At 44.5% G+C, this 22,530-nt stretch overlaps 1 protein-coding gene across 1 annotated transcript in view; it reads right to left on the minus strand.

Moving 5' to 3' along the window:
- Positions 1-22,530, minus strand: part of LOC124577539 (EF-hand calcium-binding domain-containing protein 4A-like) — a 797,374-nt gene that overhangs the window by 660,265 nt on the left and 114,579 nt on the right. The gene's annotated exons all lie outside the window — the stretch shown is intronic.

Here is a 22,530-nt window from a genome sequence, read left to right on the forward strand (position 1 = left end):
GTGTGTTGTCATGTTTGTACTGGACGATGACGAGAGAAGAAGAGGGTGAAATCCAATGCCATCACATAGACGGCTACTGTCGCATAACCCCACAGCAGCAGCCGAGCTAGAAGTTCCAGCCCGACGAAACAACAATGGCGAACGCTCTCAATTCATGACGCACCGCCGCTTTGTCCAGGAGATTGGTGCAAAGTCTGATGTTGAGGAATCAGCGGAAAGGAGGCAGCAGCTCGTGGCGTACCCACCCAAGTACCAGCCACGCCAAACGTTGATTAACTTCGGTAATCTGACGAGAACTGGTGTATTAAACAAAGCAAAGTTGCTGGCTATTCAGAAAGGTAAGAACACAAGAGAGGGCGTTCTGATGTTGCGACTGATAATGGAAGCAGGATTTAAGGAAAGTCAAGACACGTTCATAAGATCTGTCGACATGGAAAAAGCGTTCAACAACGTAAAATGGTGCAGGATGTTCGAATCTCTGAGAAAAATAGGAGGAAGCCATAGGTGAAAACAGACAATATACAATACTTATAAGAACCGAGAAGGACCAATAAGAACGGAAAACCAGGAACTGACAGCTCGCATTAAAAAGGGTGCAAGACAGGGCTGTAGTCTTTCGCCCTTGCTGTTCAATCTATACATGGATAAGGACTGAGGGAAATAAAAGGAAGGACCTAGAGTGGGGTTAAAATTAAGCGGAGGGACATCATTGATAGGATTCTCTGGTGTCACTGCTATCCTCTGTGAAGGTGAAGAAGAAATGCGGGAGATATTAAGTGGAATAAACGGTGTAACGAATACAGAACATGGATAACATTTTCTCCATCTCTTCTGCTTTATTACTGCTACGACCGCATTAACAAGACATTAGCTTCCGAATTCTGCACAATTTCTTGCACATACCTGGACCAGAATAAGAAAGTGACTGACAGCTAGTTGTTTACAGGATACGTAGCAAAGTAACAACTACCCAGAACACGATTCTGCTTACTGCTGCTGCCCTTTGTACAGCTGTCATATCGCTGTGCTTTCTCAATGGCCAGTTCACTCAACTGCGATCTATAACATAACTGATGCGATTTATTCTTATTTGCCTTGTTTCTCAGCGCGTAATTTGTGAAGCTAACTGTTAAACTGATTAGGAAGGTAAGAATGTTACTCCTACAAAATAAACTTAATGTAGAGCGTTAACAGGATTTATTCTTATTTGCCGTGTTTCTCAGTGCGTAGTTTCTGAAGCTAACTGTTAAACTGGTTAGGAGGGTCATAAGAACATTAATCCTGCAATATGAGCTTAATAGAGAACGTCAACAGGGAGCATATGAATGCACTTAGCACGGAGCTGCTCTGCCGTTGCTACAAGGAGCCGCATTGCGCTTGCGCGTAAAAGCGAACCGACAAACACAGTATCTGATCTGGGGGTCATTTAAGAAGATGAAGTGAAGGACTTTTGCTATCCTGACACGAACATTATGCACGAAGCAAGGAGGACACAGATTTGCACGGGCACAGACGGCATTCCTTACCAAGAGAAGTGTGCTAGTATCAAACATCAGCTTTATTCTGAGGAAGAAATTTCTGAGAAAGTACGTTTCGAGCACAGCATTGTGTGGAAGTGAAACATGGACTGTGGGAAAGCCGCGGAAAAAAATCGTCACGGCATTCGTGGTGCTATAGAAGAGTGCTGAAGATTAGTTGCACAAATTACAGGCCCATATCGTTAACGTCGATTTGCAGCAGGATTTTAGAACATATATTGCGTTCGAACATTATGAATTACCTAGAAGGAAACGGTCTATCGACACACAGTCAACATGGATTTAGAAAACATCGTTCCTGTGAAACACAACTAGCTCTTTATTCACATGAAGTGCTATGTGCTATCAACAACGGTTTTCAGATCGATTTCGTATTCCTCGATTTCCGGAAGGCTTTTGACACTGTCACACACAAGCGGCTCGTAGTGAAATTGCGTGCTTATGGAGTATCGTCTCAGTTATGTGACTGAGTTTACGATTTCCTATCATAGAGGTCACAGTTCGTAGTAATTGACGGAAAGTCATCGAGTCAAACAGAAGTCATTTCTGAAGCTCCTCGAGGTAGTGTTACAGGCCCTTCGCTGTTCCTTATTTACATAAACGATTTGGAAGACAATCTGAGCAGCCGTCTTCGGTTGTTGGCAGATGACGCTGTCGTTTATCGACTGAGGAAGCAATCAGAAGATCAAAACAAAATGCAAAACGATTTAGAAAAAATATCTGAATGGTGCGAAAAGTGGCAGTTGACCCTAAATAACGAAAAATGTGAGGCCATCCACATGAGTGCTAAATGGAACTCGTTAAAGTTTGGTTACACGATAAATCAGTCAAATCTAGAAGATGTAAATTCAACTAAATACCTAGGTATTTCAATTACGAACAACTTAAATTGAAAGAAACGCTTAGGAAATGTTGTCGGGAAGGCTAACCAAAGGCAGGACACCACAGTAATGGGTTCTAGGCGCTTCAGTCTGGAACCGCGTGACCGCTACGGTCGCAGGTTCGAATCCTGCCTCGGGCATGGATGTGTGTGATGTCCTTAGGTTAGTTAGGTTTAAGTAGTTCTAAGTTCTAGGGGACTGATGACCACAGACGTTAAGCTCCATAGTCCTCAGAGCCATTTGAACCATTTGAACACCACAGTAATGATACAGGATTTGGGCTGAAAATCATTAAAAGAAAGGCGTTTTTCATTGCGACGGAATCTTCTCACGAAATTCCAATCACCAACTTTCTCCTCCGAATGCGAAAATATTTTTTGACACCGACCTACATAGGCAGAATCTGCGAAGAAAGGAACATTTGGAAAGCCCCTGACAAGAAGAAGGGACGGGATGACATTTGCTAAGAAGTCAGGGAATAACTTTCATGGTACTGGAAGGAGGACCACATGGTGACTGCAGTACGGAGCAAGAACAGTAAGTTTAAAGGGATATGCGTTTCAGTTCGTCCGCAAGTCAGCATTCAGGTAAACTCGGACACGGCGTTGTAGAGATGTGAGCCGGGCGAATGTGACGCCCGCTCCCTGCTCTGCAGAGCCACACAGTCACCAACCGTGAGTCTACTCTCTCTTCCACGGCGACAGCGCACAGCACTTAGACAGCAGTGGCGCCTTGCAAAAAATTGCAGCTTCCCGCTCTTCTCGTGCTTTCAGCCTTCATGCTTTGCTCTGCATGTCATTCTGAACTGAGAAATGTCCTCAGACGTAAAAGTAACTTCGGCCGCGTTCCCTGAGGAGTGTCACAGGACCATTACTTTCAATAATATATATAAATGGCCATCTGGATAACGACGGGAGTTCTATGAAGATCTGCGCAGGTGATGGTATTGTGTATACAGGGTGTTACAAAAAAGGTACGGCCAAACTTTCAGGAAACATTCCTAACACACAAATAAAGAAAATATGTTATGTGGACATGTGTGCGGAAACGCTTAATTGCCATGTTAGAGCTCATTTTGGTTTCGTCAGTATATACTGTACTTCCTCGATTCATCGCCATTTGGCCCAATTGAAGGAAGGTAATGTTGACTTCGGTGCTTGTGTTGGCATGCGACTCATTGCTCTACAGTACTAGCATCAAGCACGTCAGTACGTAGCATCAACAGGTTAGTGTTCATCACGAACGTGGTTTTCAGTCAGTGCAATGTTTACAAATGCGGAGTTGGCAGATGCGCATTTGATGTATGGATTAGCACGGGGCAATAGCCGTGGCTCGGTACGTTTGTATCGAGACAGATTCCCAGAACGAAGGTGTCCCGACAGGAAGACGTTCGAAGCAGTTGATCGGCGTCTTAGGGAGCACGGAAAATTCCAGCCTATGACTCGCGACTGGGGAAGACCTAGAACGACGAGGACACCTGCAATGGACGAGGCAATTCTTCGTGCAGTTGACGATAACCCTAATGTCAGCGTCAGACAAGTTGCTGCTGTACAAGGTAACGTTGACCACGTCACTGCATGGAGAGTGCTACGGGAGAACCAGTTGTTTCCGTACCATGTACAGCGTATGCAGGCACTATCAGCAGCTGATTGGCCACCACGGGTACACTTCTGCGAATGGTTCATCCAACAATGTGTCAATCCTCATTTCAGTGCAAATGTTCTCTTTACGGATGAGGCCTCACTCCACCATGGTCAAATTGTAAATTTTCACAATCCACGTGTGTGAGCTGACGAGAATTCGCACGCAATTGTGCAATCACGTCATCAACACAGATTTTCTGTAAACGTTTGGGCAGGCATTATTGGTGATGTCTCGATTGGGTTCCATGTTCTTCCACCTACGCTCAGTGGAGCACGTTATCTTGATTTCATACGGGATACTCTACCTGTGCTGCTAGAACGTGTGCCTTTACAAGTACGACACAACATGTGGTTCATGCAGGATCGAGCTCCTGCACATTTCAGTCGAAGTGTTCGTACGCTTCTCAACAACAGATTCGGTGACCGATGGATTGGTAGAGGCGGACCAATTCCATGGCCTCCACGTTCTCCTGACCTCAACCCTCTCGACTTTCATTTATGGGGACATTTGAAAGCTCTTGTCTACGCAACCCCGGTACCAAATGCAGAGACTCTTCGTACTCGTATTGTGGACGGCTGTGATACAATGCGCCATTCTCCAGGGCTGCATCAGCGCGTCAGGGATTCCATGCGACGGAGGGTGGATACATGAATCCTCGCTAACGGAGGACATTTTGAACATTTCCTGTAACAAAGTGTTTGAAGTCACGCTGGTACGTTCTGTTGCTGTTTGTTTCCATTCCATGATTAATGTGATTTGAAGAGAAGTAATAAAATGAGCTCTAACATGGAAAGTAAGCGTTTCCGAACACATGTCCACATAACATATTTTCTTTCTTTGTCTGCGAGGAATGTTTCCTGAAAGTTTGGCCGTACCTTTTTGTAACACCCTGTACAGAACTCGCGGCGCTAGAAAGTTGAAGCGAAATGCAGGAAGACCCGCAGAGGATCGAACCTTGGTGCACGGAGTGGCAATTGACCCTCAAAATGGACATATTTAATTTACTGTGAAACCACGAAGATCCTTTCTGTTGTATGATCACACAATTGTAGACCAATTACTGAAAGCAGTCACTTAAGTAAAATGTCTAGGAGTATGAATAGGGAGCAATCTGATGTGGAGCGACCACTTGAAGTTATTTGCGAGTAAGACAGATGCCAGGCTGAGAGTCACTGTAGGAATCCTCACGAAACGTAGTCCATCAACAAATAAGGTAGCTTACAAAACACTCGTTTGACCAGTAATTGAAAACTGCTCGTCAGTATGGGATCCAGTCCAGATAGGACAGAGAGAGGAAATCGAAAACATCAAAACGGAGGAACGAGTTTCGCTACAGTTTCATTCAGCATGCGCGAAAGCGTCACGGAGAAGTTCAACGAACTTCAATGGCAGACTCTGCATGAGAGAAGTTCTGCATCAGTCTGGTTTGTTGTTAGCAGTTCCGAGAGCGTACGTTCCTAGAAGAGGCAACAAATGCATTGCTTCCTCTTAAGTATATCTCGCGAAAAGACCAATAAGATAAAATTGTGGACATTCGAGCCCACACACAGGCATACCAACAACCGTTCTTCCCGCGAACAATATGCGACTGGAAAGGGGGTAAACGACACAAACAGTACACTCCGCCACACACCGCAAAGTCACTTGCTTAGTATAAATGTAGACGCAGATTCTCGTAACAACCTGAAAAACTCTACCGAAATGTTGAATCTACAATACATGTCACTACACGTAACTCTTTGTCAGACTTGCAGTTTAGTTTTAGGATAAAAGTTCAAAAATGATTCAAATGGCTCTGAGCACTATGGGACTTAACATCTGATGTCATCAGTCCCCTAGAACTTAGAACTACTTAAACTTAACCAACCCAAGGACATCACACACATCCATGCCCGAGGCAGGATTCGAACCTGCGACCGTAGCGGTCGCGCTGTTCCAGACCGGCAGGATAAAAGTGTCAGAAAATATTGGAACTTATTGTTTTCTATGTGAGAGGCTAAGTGATAAGCCGATAATAAGCGTATTCTTTCTTTTGAAAAGAAGCATTTGACTGAATCTTACTAAACCTTAGCATAGATTAGAATGTCATGGAATTAAGGCAACAGCTGATCGATGGTACTGGTCATATTCAGAAAATGGATATTCTGAGACGCCACAGACGTCATTGCGAAATACGTGGAATACATGTCTCAATAGCCAGGTTAGCAGATAATGTTAGCTCGTGCCTCACTAAAAACCGATTGATGCTTAACGAAAACAAAACAGAAGCTTATTTTGACTGTTAACACAAATATATCCGTTTGACGGGTTATTCTATTTAAGTTCTCTTTTATTACTATTTAACTTTTAAATTTTATTCCGTCAACTAAGAAAGCAATTGCTGTTTTATATACCACCTAAAAATAAGTAAAGCAGACAGAAGGGAAGAAGGAAACGAAATGAAACCTTACGTGTAGAGCGAGTATGTGGCTTTACTTCAGTGATTACAAAATCGAGTCAAATTTACAAAGAACTTGGCAGGATGAACCCATTTATAAGAGACTCCACCCGTTCCACCGTTGGTGAACGCAATGATTCTGTCAAAAAGCCGCGAATGCTGTAACTGGTTTTTGATCTCGTGGATGTCGGCCACCGCATGTCCGTCTACAAACTCATTATTAGCTTCGAAAATAAACTTGGAGGAAATGGAACAGCCCAAGCTGTTATATTGAATGGACCCATAGTTTTCCGTGGCTGCAGGGTTAATTTTAGGCTCGACGTCGCTACTGGGAAATCTGGTAGTGGATGGTTTACCCTAGCCATTGTTCGATGTCAAAATGCCTCACTTCCAGGACTTGAATCCTTTGCCGATCGAGATGTCATCGCCTACAAGACCTGGCATTGTGGTATCGACCCGAAGACGCAAAGTAGACCTAGCTATGTTTATAGTAATATGCCATTTACATTGTATACACGCTCCTGTAGAAAAGTTTGTAATGACCAAAAAAATACATGTATGGATGAAAGTACTTGGTGTACTTGCTGAAAATGTAACTGTAACTGGAGATATTACTTTGTACTACAATTATTAATTATTTGAGATGGTCCTACTTGTGTTGTATCGGGAACAGATCTGGGGACCTTACTAGCCATGCAATCATTTCATAGAGACATGTGCCATATGTGGACAAGAATGATTCTGTATAAAAATTGCACCACGCTCCTTTGCAGTCCAATATTGAGCCATTTTCACAACAGAATGCCCCCGAAGTCTGGATATTGCAGGATTCCACCAGCTGGCGCAATGCAGATACGCGGTGAGTCCCCTTTCAAACTCGTGTAAGGTGCTGATAATGATGGATCCCGCGTCCTTCACAGCGATGACTCAGCATTTGACACAGTTCTGGCTCCTTATATTATATATCCCAGCAGGGTTGGTAACAATGCTAACCACGAACAAGCATCCTGGCGTCCGTTCTACGTCTCACACAGAACTACAACTCGAATCATTTGCATCATTTTTATTCTATCGATGTCACATCTAGTATTTATTGGAGACATTTAAAAATATGGCTACACGGCTTAAATTACATATTAGCGAATATTACAAAATAAAATGACATTTTACTCAAATTAGCGACAGCCAGTGCGGCAGATTATTGCATTCAGATAATTTGCTGCGAGAATAATCTCCACTACGACTGACATAGAAACGCAAAAACGAGTCTGCTTTGCACACTTTCATTCTATTGTCTGCTTTGATATCGTGTTTTGGGGTTGACTGTGCATTCACAGAGAATACTCACAGGTTAGGCAAAAGCACTCTGAACGATCTGCGGTGTCAGTTCGCGAACTGCGTTGTTCGTTCATCAAGCGCACAATAACTGTACTTCCACTACATGTATTCAGTAAAGGGTTTGTGGTTTATAATGTAGACTCATTCGATAGCAGCGGCAACATTCGCTCAGCGAGCAGTACATGGGAAGACGATTTTTACTTGGTTAACAGTTTGTTAACAACTAAACAGAAAGGTGTGGACTTTTCAGCAGGCTTCCGGTTCAATATTTCTCGAGTAGAACTGTTAAACTTGGGCGATAAGCGATAGTTTTTCAAGTCTGCGCTTTAGAGCTTCCTTGCGGCACATTCATTTCGTTCTGAACGAGACTTCTTGATAATGGGTTACAGCCTTCCACTGTGAAGTATTATTTATTACACACCATACTGTAAACTGTTATTGCATTTTTTCCTTCTTTTGTGTATGACCCACTCAGGACTAAGTTTGTTTCAACTGTTTCTTCCTTCTTTTCTTTCATATTTCTGTCGTCATTTCTCGATGTTTCTTTCTTCTTGCTCCTGTCCAGGCGGCTCCAGTTGTTTTGGGTTTTCATGTAAAACTCTGGTGTGTTACCCCTTCCTGCCGAGAGGCAGTCTTTCTTCCAAATCTTGTGCAGTAAGCCCGCATCTCGTGGTCGTGCGGTAGCGTTCTCGCTTCCCACGCCCGGGTTCCCGGGTTCGATTCCCGGCGGGGTCAGGGATTTTCTCTGCCTCGTGATGGCTGGGTGTTGTGTGCTGTCCTTAGGTTAGTTAGGTTTAAGTAGTTCTAAGTTCTAGGGGACTGATGACCATAGATGTTAAGTCCCATAGTGCTCAGAGCCATTTGAACCATCTTGTGCAGTAATTCGGAGTTCGTCTACGTTCCTTTTAATTTCTCAGCACCTTATTTATTTTTAATTTACCCAGCCTGCTGGGTTCTCCTTTGGATGTGATCGTAACATCACTATCATGGCGTCTTCTTTTTTGTGTTTGCTCTTCAGTTATCCCAAAATGTTCCCTAGTACTTTCCTTTCTGTGGCTTCAGTTGGTTACATCATCGCCTTCTTCTTTAGAATTAACATTTTGCTGCATACAGTGCTTCTCGCTGATTTACTGTAGAGTAGTGCCTAAGTTTACGATTGAGGGATATTGATTATCATACAGCTCCTTAGTGCGGCAGTACACTGTTTCCATGTACATCATACTCCGCAAGCCACCTAATGGTGTGTGGCGGCATCTTATTAGCTCTACTTTCATGTTTTCTTTCTCAGGAATTTCTTGAATTTCTTAGTTCTCTCGATTAGTTTTCATTACCTTCGCAGCTGCTAAAAACCGGTTTTTTCATAAGGCTTATAAGCATTTTTTTTCAGCTTGTTCTCGTATCAGTTCTGTCCATCTAGTGACTGTTCCCATCGAGTATAAAAAAAGCAAAGTCTTCTGCAAAAATTCTGTTTGTAGGCTGTCCGTTTTGTGACCTAATCTAATTACCTCATTCATTTGACTTTCTGCTAATGACATTTTCCACTCCTTTTTGATTTCTTCTAGATCTGCTCCTTATCTACATGAACGATTTAGGTGAGAGTCTGATTAGGACTCTTGGATTGTTTGCACATGGTTGCTGTCATACACCTTCTTATAAAGTCATCAGATGATCAAAAAAAATTATAAAACAATCTAGACAAAGTATCTGTATGGTGCGAAAAGTGGCAATTGATTCTAAATAATGAAATGTTTGAAGTCATCGATGAGAGTACCAAAAGGAATTTGCTATATTTCGGTAACACGATGGATCACAAAAATTCAACTTAATACTTAGGGTAACAATTACGAATAACTTAAACTGGGACGATCACATAGATAAAGGTGTGGGTAAAGCAAACCAAGGAGTACGATTTATTGCCAGAACACTGAAAAAATGCAATAGGTCTACTAAAGAGACTGCCTACAATACGCTTGTACGCCTCTTCTGGAGTACTGCCGTGCGATATGAGATTCGCATCAGACAGGATCGACGGAAGACATCGAAAAAGTTCAAAGAAGGGCAGCTTATTTCATACTGCCGCAAGATAGGGGAGAGAGCGCCACGGATGTAAAACGCGAAATGGGGTGGCAACCATTACCACAAAGGCGTTTTTCGATGCGGCAGGATCTCCCCATGATACTTTAATCACCAAGTTTCTCCTCATAAGGTGAAAATATTATTTTCATGCCCACCTACGAAGGGAGAAATGACCATCAAAATAAAATAAGAGAAATGAAAGCTCGCACGGAAAGGTTTAAGAGGTCGTTCTTCCCGCGCGATGTTCGATAGTGGAACAGCAGAGAAATAGCTTTAAAGTGGTTTGATAAAAACCGCTACCAGGCACATAATCGCAAATTGTAGAGTAATAATGTAGATATACGTGTAGAACATAGCTAAGGAGTAGCGGGGAGAGACCATCTCCCTGTTTGACTCCAGATTTGCTGTCCAGAAATTTCAACTCTAAACTGCTCTTTAGAATGTGTGTTTGGTAGTGTTTGCCTGATTAAAGCTGTGGTTTTACTATCTGAGCCCAGTTCGCAGAGAATTTCAATGGTTTGCTATCTACCGAGTCATAGGCATTTCTTAAGTGGAAAAAAAAGTAATTACCAAAATTTTACATCTTCTTTTCATGTACATTATTAGTGACTTTTAGTTGAGAATCTGCTCTGAACTTTTTAAGCACATTAACATTTACCAATCTCAGCGTCATGTTGTTCTTCTACCCCAGCGAATACTGCATTTGTAAGATTTTGTAGGTAACCGGTAGGGCACGATGCCTCCGTAATTGTTCACATCGGTTTTGTCACCTGATTGGTGCGTGGGTGGATCAAGGCTCTCTTCCGGTCTTCAGGAATCTCTTATTGAGTTTTATTCTAATTATCGTAGTCTTCCTTTGATTTCTAGATTTCCTTGTCAACCTGATGTGAATTATGTTTTTGAGTAACTGTTAAAGGCAATATACATTTTAAAAGACCGTGGAATGCTTGTACGAAGTTCTCTCCCTCTACCTTGAAACTTGGGGTAGAAAAAACACGTTAGAAAAGCAACTTCATACAGCACCATTTGACGCCATGTGAACGGGCATCAGTAAGTTTCTAAACGTTCACGGCCTGAATTCGTTGCTCTGGTTGAAGTGTTTAAGTAAGTATAGGAAAAATAACGCTAGCCCAAAGAGACAGCTGTCGCGTTTCTTGTGTATTATACATGACAGAGTCTGCGCATAGCACATATCTACAGCTAAAAATAAAACAAAATTCTTCTGAAGATATAACATGTATGAAATGTAACGTGTCAGTTCAGCATGCCAGAAATAAAGGAAGTCTTTGTTCTTGGACAGCTGTTCTCGGCTTGCCGACGGTTGGGGCGGAAATTTGAGCGGAGCAACACGCAGTCTGACAGCCTGAAAATTTGCTCTTTTGGGTTGATGAAGAGAGAGGGGTGACGAGGGAGACGAGACAAGATGACGTCACCTACTGCTGTCAACAAGTGGAAAAAAACATGATTCCAAACAGTCGATGCAGCTCCAATTCCATGGCTCCTGACCTAAGTTTTGTTTTGGCGTATTATTGACCACATACTTCATCATATGTCTTCATCGTTTTTGTAATTGTACAAAAATTTTGGTTACATCCACATTGCTTGGCATCACTGCTCACTGTCTATAGCATTCGACGTTTAAGTTAAATTGTAACACGGTTTTTATAATGTAAGCCTATTTATTATGACTAATGTGTACTTCTACATCATTTACTTCAGTTCAAACTGTTTTTTGAATATAAATACTGAACGAAAAAAATCGCAAGACCAAGATGGGGCTGTGCGAGACAAACGAAAGTAGGTAGGCGTGTTTCTGCACGTGAAAGACGATTTCTATTCAGATATCGCAGCAGTTGCATATGAGTTGCGCTCGTAGCGCAACTATGAGGATACAAATCACGTTAGCTTCAAATACATCTTGTAACGGTATTGAGTGTTAGTTACCTTTGAGACTGGACGTGGTGACTTGATGGTAGTCAAGAATGTCTTTATGACGAAAAAGACGCCACTGTCAACACCTCTGAACCTGAACGATGTAGGCCCATATAGTGCAGAAAGACTTGGCAGGAATGTAGCCACTGTACATCATTGCTGGCAGCGGTGTTCACGAGAATGTACGGTCGCAAGAAGACCGGACTCCGGTCGGTCACGTGGCACTACCGAGAGGAAAGACCATCGTGTTCGGCGTATGGCTCTCAACTACTATATAGCAGCAGCAATTTGAGCAGCAGTTGACACCACACTCACACAACGAACTGCTACAAATCGATTATTTAAAGGACAGCTCTGATCCAGTCGCCCTGTGGTGTACATTCCACTGAGCCCAAACCACCGCCATTCGCGACTTTAGTGGTGTCAAGCGAGAGCTAACTGGAGGGCAGGATGAATTTCTGTTGTAGTTTATGATGTTCGCTAGTTCTACCATCGGTGCCAGTGACGGCCTTGTGTTGGTTAGCAGAATTCTAGTTTATGACCTGCAACCAACATGTCTCCGTGCTGGACAAACTGGACCTAAACTTGGAGTTAAGGTCTGTGTTGCGATTTCGTATGACAGCGGGGGCACTCTAGTGGTTATCCAACGCACCTTGACTGCAAATCTGAACGTCAGTCAGGTGATTCGATCTGTTGTGCTGCCATTCACGAACAGCATTCAAATTTCAAATGGCTCTGAGCACTATGGGACTCAACTGCTGTGGTCATAAGTCCCCTAGAACTTAGAACTACTTAAACCTAACTAACCTAAGGACAGCACACAACACCCAGCCATCACGAGGCAGAGAAAATCCCTGACCCCGCCGGGAATCGAACCCGGGAACCCGGGCGTGGGAAGCGAGAACGCTACCGCACGACCACGAGATGCGGGCGAACAGCATTCCAGAGGATGTTTTCCAACAGGATAATGCTCATCCACATACAGCTGTTATAACCCAACAAGCTCCACAGAGTGTCAACATGTTGCCTTGGCTTGGTCGATCACCAGATGTGTTTCAAATGCAAGACACATGGGTCATTATCGGACGAAAATTCCAGCGACATCCACAAACAGCATTAACCCTTACTGTATCGACAGACCAAGTGCAGCAGGCGTGGAACTCCTGGCCACAAACTGACATCCGGCACCTGTACAACACAATGCATGCACGTTTGCACTCTTGCATTCGACATTCTGAGCGGTTACATCAGCTACTAATGTACCAGCATTTTACATTTACAACGGCTTACCTCGCGCTAACGTTAACCTGTTATCTTGCACTATTAATTACTTAAATATTTTGCCTACACTAATGCATCCAGAAATTTCGTTACTCTGCATTAATTATTTTTTGGTGTTGCGATTTTTTTCCATCGGTGTACGTCTCTGTTTCTTACACAGTTCATGATGTGTCTACATTGTTTTTGTAAATACACTCCTGGAAATTGAAATAAGAACACCGTGAATTCATTGTCCCAGGAAGGGGAAACTTTATTGACACATTCCTGGGGTCAGATACATCACATGATCACACTGACAGAACCACAGGCACATAGACACAGGCAACAGAGCATGCACAATGTCGGCACTAGTACAGTGTATATCCTCCTTTCGCAGCAATGGAGGCTGCTATTCTCCCATGGAGACGATCGTAGAGATGCTGGATGTAGTCCTGTGGAACGGCTTGCCATGCCATTTCCACCTGGCGCCTCAGTTGGACCAGCGTTCGTGCTGGACGTGCAGACCGCGTGAGACGACGCTTCATCCAGTCCCAAACATGCTCAATGGGTGACAGATGCGGAGATCTTGCTGGCCAGGGTAGTTGACTTACACCTTCTAGAGCACGTTGGGTGGCACGGGATACATGCGGACGTGCATTGTCCTGTTGGAACAGCAAGTTCCCTTGCCGGTCTAGGAATGGTAGAACGATGGGTTCCATGACGGTTTGGATGTACCGTGCACTATTCAGTGTCCCCTCGACGATCACCAGTGGTGTACGGCCAGTGTAGGAGATCGCTCCCCACACCATGATGCCGGGTGTTGGCCCTGTGTGCCTCGTTCGTATGCAGTCCTGATTGTGGCGCTCACCTGCACGGCGCCAAACACGCATACGACCATCATTGGCACCAAAGCAGAAGCGACTCTCATCGCTGAAGACGACACGTCTCCATTCGTCCCTCCATTCACGCCTGTCGCGACACCACTGGAGGCGGGCTGCACGATGTTGGGGCGTGAGCGGAAGACGGCCTAACGGTGTGCGGGACCGTAGCCCAGCTTCATGGAGACGGTTGCGAATGGTCCTCGCCGATACCCCAGGAGCAACAGTGTCCCTAATTTGCTGGGAAGTGGCGGTGCGGTCCCCTACGGCACTGCGTAGGATCCTACGGTCTTGGCGTGCATCCGTGCGTCGCTGCGGTCCGGTCCCAGGTCGACGGGCACGTGCACCTTCCGCCGACCACTGGCGACAACATCGATGTACTGTGGAGACCTCACGCCCCACGTGTTGAGCAATTCGGCGGTACGTCCACCCGGCCTCCCGCATGCCCACTATACGCCCTCGCTCAAAGTCCGTCAACTGCACATACGGTTCACGTCCACGCTGTCGCGGCATGCTACCAGTGTTAAAGACTGCGATGGAGCTCCGTATGCCACGGCAAACTGGCTGACACTGACGGCGGCGGTGCACAAATGCTGCGCAGCTAGCGCCATTCGACGGCCAACACCGCGGTTCCTGGTGTGTCCGCTGTGCCGTGCGTGTGATCATTGCTTGTACAGCCCTCTCGCAGTGTCCGGAGCAAGTATGGTGGGTCTGACACACCGGTGTCAATGTGTTCTTTTTTCCATTTCCAGGAGTGTATATAAAAAAAGATTTGGTTACATACGCTTAGTTGACCTCACTGCTCGCTGTCGCTAGCATTCTAACCTCTCTTTTGTAATGTACGTCAGTTTATTATGGTCAATATATAGGTCTATACCATTTGCTGCATTGAATTTTGTTTGCCATGTGCGACCGGAAACGTAGGTTCTAATACGCTCATAATTCTGATCATATATATACATCACTATTATTAATATGTTTCATTATTTGTGATAAGAATGGCGCTTGATATCGAATCATTAACATGGAATTATGTCAATAGGACGACAAGTTCATTGACTGTAAATAGTACATGCGAAGGTCTTTTATATAATGATAGTTTTATACTGGAAAGAAGCTATGTTAGAAGACACGACTTTTAAGCTATACCATTTACTGGACCGCCATGTCTTTCGACATAATGTCATCTACGCTAGTTCTCCTCATGCTATACGAAATGTAGTTTCACTGTTTGTAAACACAGCACTTTAGCAACAACAAATTAGCCTTGTATTAATTGTACAGTCTCACTTCTTCCACTGACTGTAGTGTAGGTCTTCATATATTTTAATCTTTAATATCGTGATCTTCGGTGATCTTCTGTTACATACGTCTTCGATGACATTACTTGTCGACTATCGGTAGTCTTTACGCGACCTTTAGTATTTTGAAGTTTACCCTACTTGTGTGATTTATGACATTACCAAATTACGAGTATTTTACATACCACTGCAGAATATCGATGTATTTTGTAAGCTGTTGAGTCATTTGTGAGTACTCCTACTAGTACTACTACTACTACTACTACTACTACTACTACTACTACTAGTGCTACTACCACCCCACCAGATGGTTATCACAACTATCTAACACAATTCTCTACCAGAGTACCTACTCATAATATGGGATAGTAAAACCAATTCATTCCCATAGAACAACTAACAAGATGAATAGTCAGTAGTCGTGCTCACGGTGTAGTTTAAACAAAACACTTTAGTATTACCACAGTTAATAACACAGTATGGTACAGAACTAGAACTACTGTCAATGAGAGCGAATACAAGGACTCACGTGTGCCTTCAATAAATAAACACAACTTGTCACGAAATAACCAAAGACATCCGTGCAGGACGACTCACACCAAACACACAGCTCGCATACAACACACACTGCACTGTACGAACCACAAACTGCCGGTGTGAAACTGTCAGCTGGAAAAACACATAGATACTGATTCTCTTGAGATGCAGAAGCCCCTTTCTCTGCCTGCACCGGGAAAAGACACAAGGCTGTTGTGTCCACGCAACAGCCACACCGCACGCACCCCGTACTGGTGTCCGACTGACCGTACCACAAGCCCTCGCTGTCGGCTAGTCCGGAACTCGCTCTTTTGTCTCCGTGCAACCGGTCACTACCCCAACACATTCATGCCCAGCCCAGCGTTACTGACACCTCGACCGCTGCGCCAATCCGGATGTGCTGGCCTCCAGAAGATACTGTTGGACTCGTTCGCTACAGCTGACTTGACCACCGCGCCGTCTGTGCTTGCGACCGGCTAGGCCACAACGCCACTCTTGACAATTACGTGTCTGCACCGTCCGTCCTCTCGCGGCTCCGGAGCGACAGTGCGCCAAAATGAATCTCTGGAGGCGAAGAAAACAACGTTGCAGTGTAGGAAAGAGAAACTATGTGGGCTTGATACAAAGTAATGCCTCCTGTTCTCAATATCAGTTAGGGTATTTGATTTCAAGCATATTACTCGGCCGACTTTTCCGCTTCGCTGATGCAAGTTACACACTCTGCAGCTAGTTGTTGTTGTGGTCTTCAGTCCTGAGACTGGTTTCATGCAGCTCTCCATGCTACTCTACCCTGTGCAAGCTTCTTCATCTCCCAGTACCTACTGCAACCTACATCCTTCTGTATCTGTTTAGTATATTCATCTCTTGGTCTCCCTCTACGATTATCACCCTCCACGCTGCCGTCCAATACTAAATTGGTGATCCCTTGATGCCTCAGAAAATGTCCTACCAAACGGTCCCTTCTTCTAGTCAAGTTCTGCCACAAACTCCTCTTCTCCCCATTTCTATTCAGTACCTCCTCGTTAGTTATGTGATCTACCCATCTAATCTTCAGCATTCATCTGTAGCACCACATTTCGAAAGGTTCTATTCTCTTCCTGTCCAAACTATTTATCGTCCATGTTTCAAGTCCATACATGGCTACACTCCATACAAATACTTTCACAAACGACTTCCTGACACTTAAATCTATACTCGATGTTAACAAATTTCTCTTTTTCAGAAACGCTTTCCTTGCCATTGCCAGTCTACATTTTATATTCTCTCTACTTCGGCCATGATCAGTTATTTTGTTCCCCAAATAGCAAAACTCTTTTACTACTTTAAGTGTCTCATTTCCTAATCTAATACCCTCAGCATCACCCGACTTAATTCGACTACATTCCATTATCCTCGTTTTGCTGTTGTTGATGTTCATCTTATATCCTCCTTTCAAGACACTGTCCATTCCATTCAACTGCTCTTCCAAGTCCTTTGCTGTCTCTGACAGAATTACAATGTCATCGGCGAACCTCAAAGTTTTTATTTCTTCTCCATGGATTTTAATACCTACTCCGAATTTTTCTTTTGTTTCCTTTACTGCTTGCTCAATATACAGATTGAATAACATCGGGGAGAGGCTACAACCCTGCCTTACTCCCTTCCCAACCACTGCTTCCCTTTCGTGTCCCTCGACTCTTATAATTGCCATCTGGTTTCTGTACAAATTGTAAATAGCCTTTCGCTCCCTGTATTTTACCCCTGCCACCTTTAGAATTTGAAAGAGAGTATTCCAGTCAACATTGTCAAAAGCTTTCTCTAAGTCTACAAATGCTAGAAACCTAGGTTTGCCTTTCCTTAATCTTTCTTCCAAGGTAAGTCGTAAGGTCAGTATTGCCTCACGTGTTCCAACATTTCTACGGAATCCAAACTGATCTTCCCCGAGGTAGGCTTCTACCAGTTTTTCCATTCGTCTGTAAAGAATTCGCGTTAGTATTTTGCAGCTGTGACTTATTAAACTGATAGTTCGGTAATTTTCACATCTATCAGCACGTGCTTTCTTTGGGATTGGAATTATTATATTCTTCTTGAAGTCTGAGGGTATTTCGCCTGTTTCATACATCTTGCTCACCAGATGGTAGAGTTTTGTCAGGGCTGGCTCTCCCAAGGCCGTCAGTAGTTCTGATGGAATGTTGTCTACTCCGGGGGCCTTGTTTCGACTCAGGTCTTTCAGTGCTCTATCAAACTCTCCACGCAGTGTCGTATCTCCCATTTCATCTTCATCTACATCCTCTTCCATTTCCATAATATTGTCCTCAAGTACATCGCCCTTGTATAGACCCTCTATATACTCCTTCCACCTTTCTACTTTCCTTTCTTTGCTTAGAACTGGGTTTCCATCTGAGCTCTTGGTATTTATACAAGTGGTTCTCTTTTCTCCAAAGGGCCGCTAGAGGGCTCCGCATTGTCCGGGTAACATGGTGGTGTGTAATGGAACTATGGTGGTGCATGACAAACAGCGTGCTGTAAACGAGTTTCTAACCGCAGGAAACGTGCCTCCAGTTGAAATACGCAGAACAATGAAAGCCGTGTACAGTGTATTGACGCCAGTAATGTGCGGCATTGGGTTGTTCGTCCTCGTAATGAAATGGTGGTGCTAGCCACAGTGTGTATGACAGAAAGTGGACGATCACGTACGGTAACCGACGAAAATCGTCACAATCGAGTTGATGAAGTCATCAGAGAAAACCGTCGATGACACAGACACAGCTCTCGGGCAAGTGTGCCTTATGACGAGAGTGTATACAGGCCGTTACTGTAGAACTGCAGTACAGAAAAGTGTGTGCACGTTCGGTGCCCGGAATGCTCACTCCTAACATGAAACATAGCGGACTGGCTATCTTCCAACAATTTCTTTTGCGTTTTGAGCGCGAGGGTGATAAATTCCTGAACAGCTTTTCGACAGGTGATGAAAGCTGGATTCACCATCTCGATCTTGAAAACAAGAGAGCGTCAATGGAGTTCCGCAAAAGTTCAAAATCATGCTGTCAGCAGGCAATCTCAGGCTCGCAGTGTTCTGGGATGTTGATGGTGTGCTGCGTTTCGAATTCGTCCCTAAAGATATCGTCATACATTCTGCAAGGTACTGCGAGACCCTCAGAAAACTGGAAGCACACATGAAGCAGCCAATCCTTCAGCGTTAGAGTGCCAGACTACATACCAGCACTGCGACACCTGCCACAAGCCGCCCCCTTGCGTTCACTGCTGTCCATTATACTCCATACAGTCCCGACTTGGCCCCGTCCGACATTCATGAAAGAACAGCTTTGAGGACTTCATTTCAATATGACTGAAGAGATGCAAACAGAGGTGAAGTTGTGGCCCCGTCAACAAAGTGAAACGTTCTACAGTGATGGTATCTACATCTACATCTACGTGACTAGTCTGCAATTCACAATTAAGTGAGTGGCAGAGGGTTCATCGAACCATCTTTAAGCTACTTCTTTATCGTTCCACTCTCGAACAGAGCGATGGAAAAACGAACACTTACATCTTTCCGTGCGAGTTCTGATTTCTCTTGTTATGCTGGTCATTTCTTCCTATGTAGGTGGGCGCAAAACAGAATATACTCGCACTCTGAAGAGAAAGATGGATGAAATTTCATGAGAAGGTCCTGCCGCAGCGAAAAACGCCTTTGTTTTAATGTCACCCCAATTCCTGTGACATATCCGCGGCACTCGATCCCTTATTTCGCGATGACACAAAAAAAGCTGTCATTGTTTGAAATTTTTCAATGTCCTCCGACAGTCGTATCTGCTGCTGATCCCACACCGAAGAGCAGTACTCCAGAAGAGGGTGGACACGCGGAGAAAAGTTGGGAGGAACTGTGTGTCGCCAGGGTGGCTATGTTTAGAAATAAATATGTAGGCATGAAGAGTAAATGTGTATAATGTAAATGAAGTTTGATTTGTTTAAAAAGCTTTAAGAGTTTTGACATAAAAAAAATGAAACGAACATGTGCCATTGTAGGCGGGAAAGCCCCATCCGAGGAAGTTCGGCCGCCGACAGCAAGTCTTATTTCAGTCGACGCCACACTGGGCGGCTCGCGAGCCGGTGATGAGGATCAAATGATGAGGACAACGCAACACCCAGTCGACGAGCGGAGAAAACCCCCAACGCGGCCGGGAATCGAAACCGGGCCCGCTCCATGCGAGGCAAGCACGTAACCATTTTTTTTTTTTTTTTTATAATTTTGTTCGGTATTGTTCGTTTCGTTTCGGCTGGGCGGACGCCACGTGACATACGTTCAAGTTGATCGTTGATTTCTTTACTCAGCTTTTTTTTTTTATTACAGAGAACAATCGGCCTTTTCTGATCGAACACACTGAGCTACGCTGACCGCACCACTCAGCTAAGCATGCGGGCAGTTTTCACATAAATTAGTATGCATTACTTCTCAGGACGCCCTTGAATTATCACCACATGCTGGAATTCGACAGCGTCTGAATCGTGCTCCATCGAGACTGCAGTTCATGGTTCTTCGATGCTGCTGCTCGCGTTCAACAGAATTCCGTGGCTGTTAATGCGAATATGAACTCGGTGGGTTCAAAAGAACCACACTCAACGGCAAGCAGGATCTAAACGGTACACTGTCAATGCTGTCCTTGAGGACAGACAGATTGTATCTCGGCCGGCAGGATCGTACATCCACGTCACGTATCTTGTGCCAGGAAAAGGGCTAGTCTGCCGGCCGCGGTGGTCTAGCGGTTCTAGGCGCTCAGTCAGGAACCGCGCGACTGCTACGGTCGCAGGTTCGAATCCTGCCTCGCGCATGGATGTGTGTGATGTTCTTAGGTTAGTTAGGTTTAAGTAGTTCTAAGTTCTAGGGGACTTATGGCCACAGATGTTGAGTCCCATAGTGCTCAGAGCCATTTCAAAAGGGCTAGTCTGCTGCAAGGTAAGTATCCACGCGTCTAGAGCACCACAGCCTGTCAGCTTGGAGACCTTTGTTGAGGTTTCCCTCTACGCGGGCAGAACAGAGGGAGACCCGTCAACAGTGCTGCGTCCAACACCAATGGGCGCAGGAGAGGCATGACGTCATATTTTCAGTCGAGTCCCGGTCCTATGTACAGAATGACGATGGACATATCCGTGCGGAGAGGCTCCGAGCAGAATGAACGTTGCCAGATTGTGTTTGTCACACGGATGCAACAACACCTGGAGAGAAGGTAAAGGGTGCCAATGGGTGCATAACAGGATACTCACTGGTTCGCATAGCCGGTAATTTTGAACCAGGCGTTAAATTTACGACGCATAAAAGGCCGGTAAATGTGTCTTGACTTCGAGGTCTCCGTGACGTTATCTGTCAATAAGATATCGCAAAACTCATTGCTCTTCATGATGTCTTGTTTTTTAAAAAAAAATGTGTGTGAAATCTTATGGGACTTAACTGCCAAGGTCATCAGTCCCTAAGAATACACACTACTTAACCTAAACTATCCTAAGGACAGACACTCACACCCATGCCCGACGGAGGACTTGAACCTCCGCCGGGATCAGCCGCATAGACCATGACTGCAGCGCCCCCTAGACCGCTCAGCTAATCTCGCGCGGCATGATATCTTGACCTACCTCGGTACAGAGGGGGTTCGACTATAGATCTGGGCTGCACGTTCTGAATATCACTCAGGAGTTGCTGAGAATGTGGTCCACGTTACAACTCGCCAGCCACTAGGACTGATGACCTTTAGTATAGAGAAAAACAGCATGGAATGCCGGCCAGAATCTGTCATCTACTTGTACGTTCAGTTCGTCTCGATGCATTTCCGCGTTACAGCCAGCTCTGTTTAGTACGCTTCGAAAACGCCGTAACCCCCACCTCCATTCCCCCCTCACACAAATTTATTCATTACTTAGGAGAAGAACTTCTTAGCAGGGATCGCTATAAAGAACTTTATTGTAGATAACCGGTTTCGGTAAAATTAAGTTAGCATCTTGAGATCTTCATAAAGCTTATTACAAACATCGTGTGCCAGCAGGCACGAGATGTTTGTAATAACCTTTATGCTAACTTAGTTTATCTACACTAGTTTTTTTATAGCGAGTTCGTCTAAGAAGTACTTCTTGCCCTGAGTAACCGCTACACATCGCCCCTTTGAGCTCAGCACGGCTAAAATAATTAATTAATTTATAAATGTTTTCCTCCAATATCTACGTCTACATGGATACTCTGCAAATCACATTTAAGTGCCTGACAGAGGGTTCATCGAACCACCTTCACAATAACAATAACGTATACACACAATAATGTATACACACAATGAGTAAAATTTCCTGCCCATTCTGGTGTTGCAAGATAAAGGGCCAGCAGTGCATATCGTATTTCCTACCTCTATCAGTTCACTGACACCAAATCATCGCTGTTAAATGACCCTGCACACACGTACAAACAGACACTAAATGGTTGCCACCCTGCGTAGGAGACTTAACTCACCATGCGCACTGTTCAGTCCAGCTCTTTAACTATGAGCACATTTACATCAGTACCTCTTCGTGACAGCAGTACATGAGTAACACGCTTATTTTCGCCTATTACTCAGCATCATTAGCCTTCGGGCTGCTCTCGTGTTGCTGTCAGATAGCTGTTCGACTGTTTGTCTACCACCTGCTATCGCCCGACATTCGATAAGATGAGCAATCGCTCAAGAGCTGCTCATTGCCAGCGTACAA

Source organism: Schistocerca americana, chromosome 1, assembly GCF_021461395.2.
Source record: "Schistocerca americana isolate TAMUIC-IGC-003095 chromosome 1, iqSchAmer2.1, whole genome shotgun sequence".
NCBI classification, from domain to species: Eukaryota; Metazoa; Arthropoda; class Insecta; order Orthoptera; family Acrididae; genus Schistocerca; species Schistocerca americana.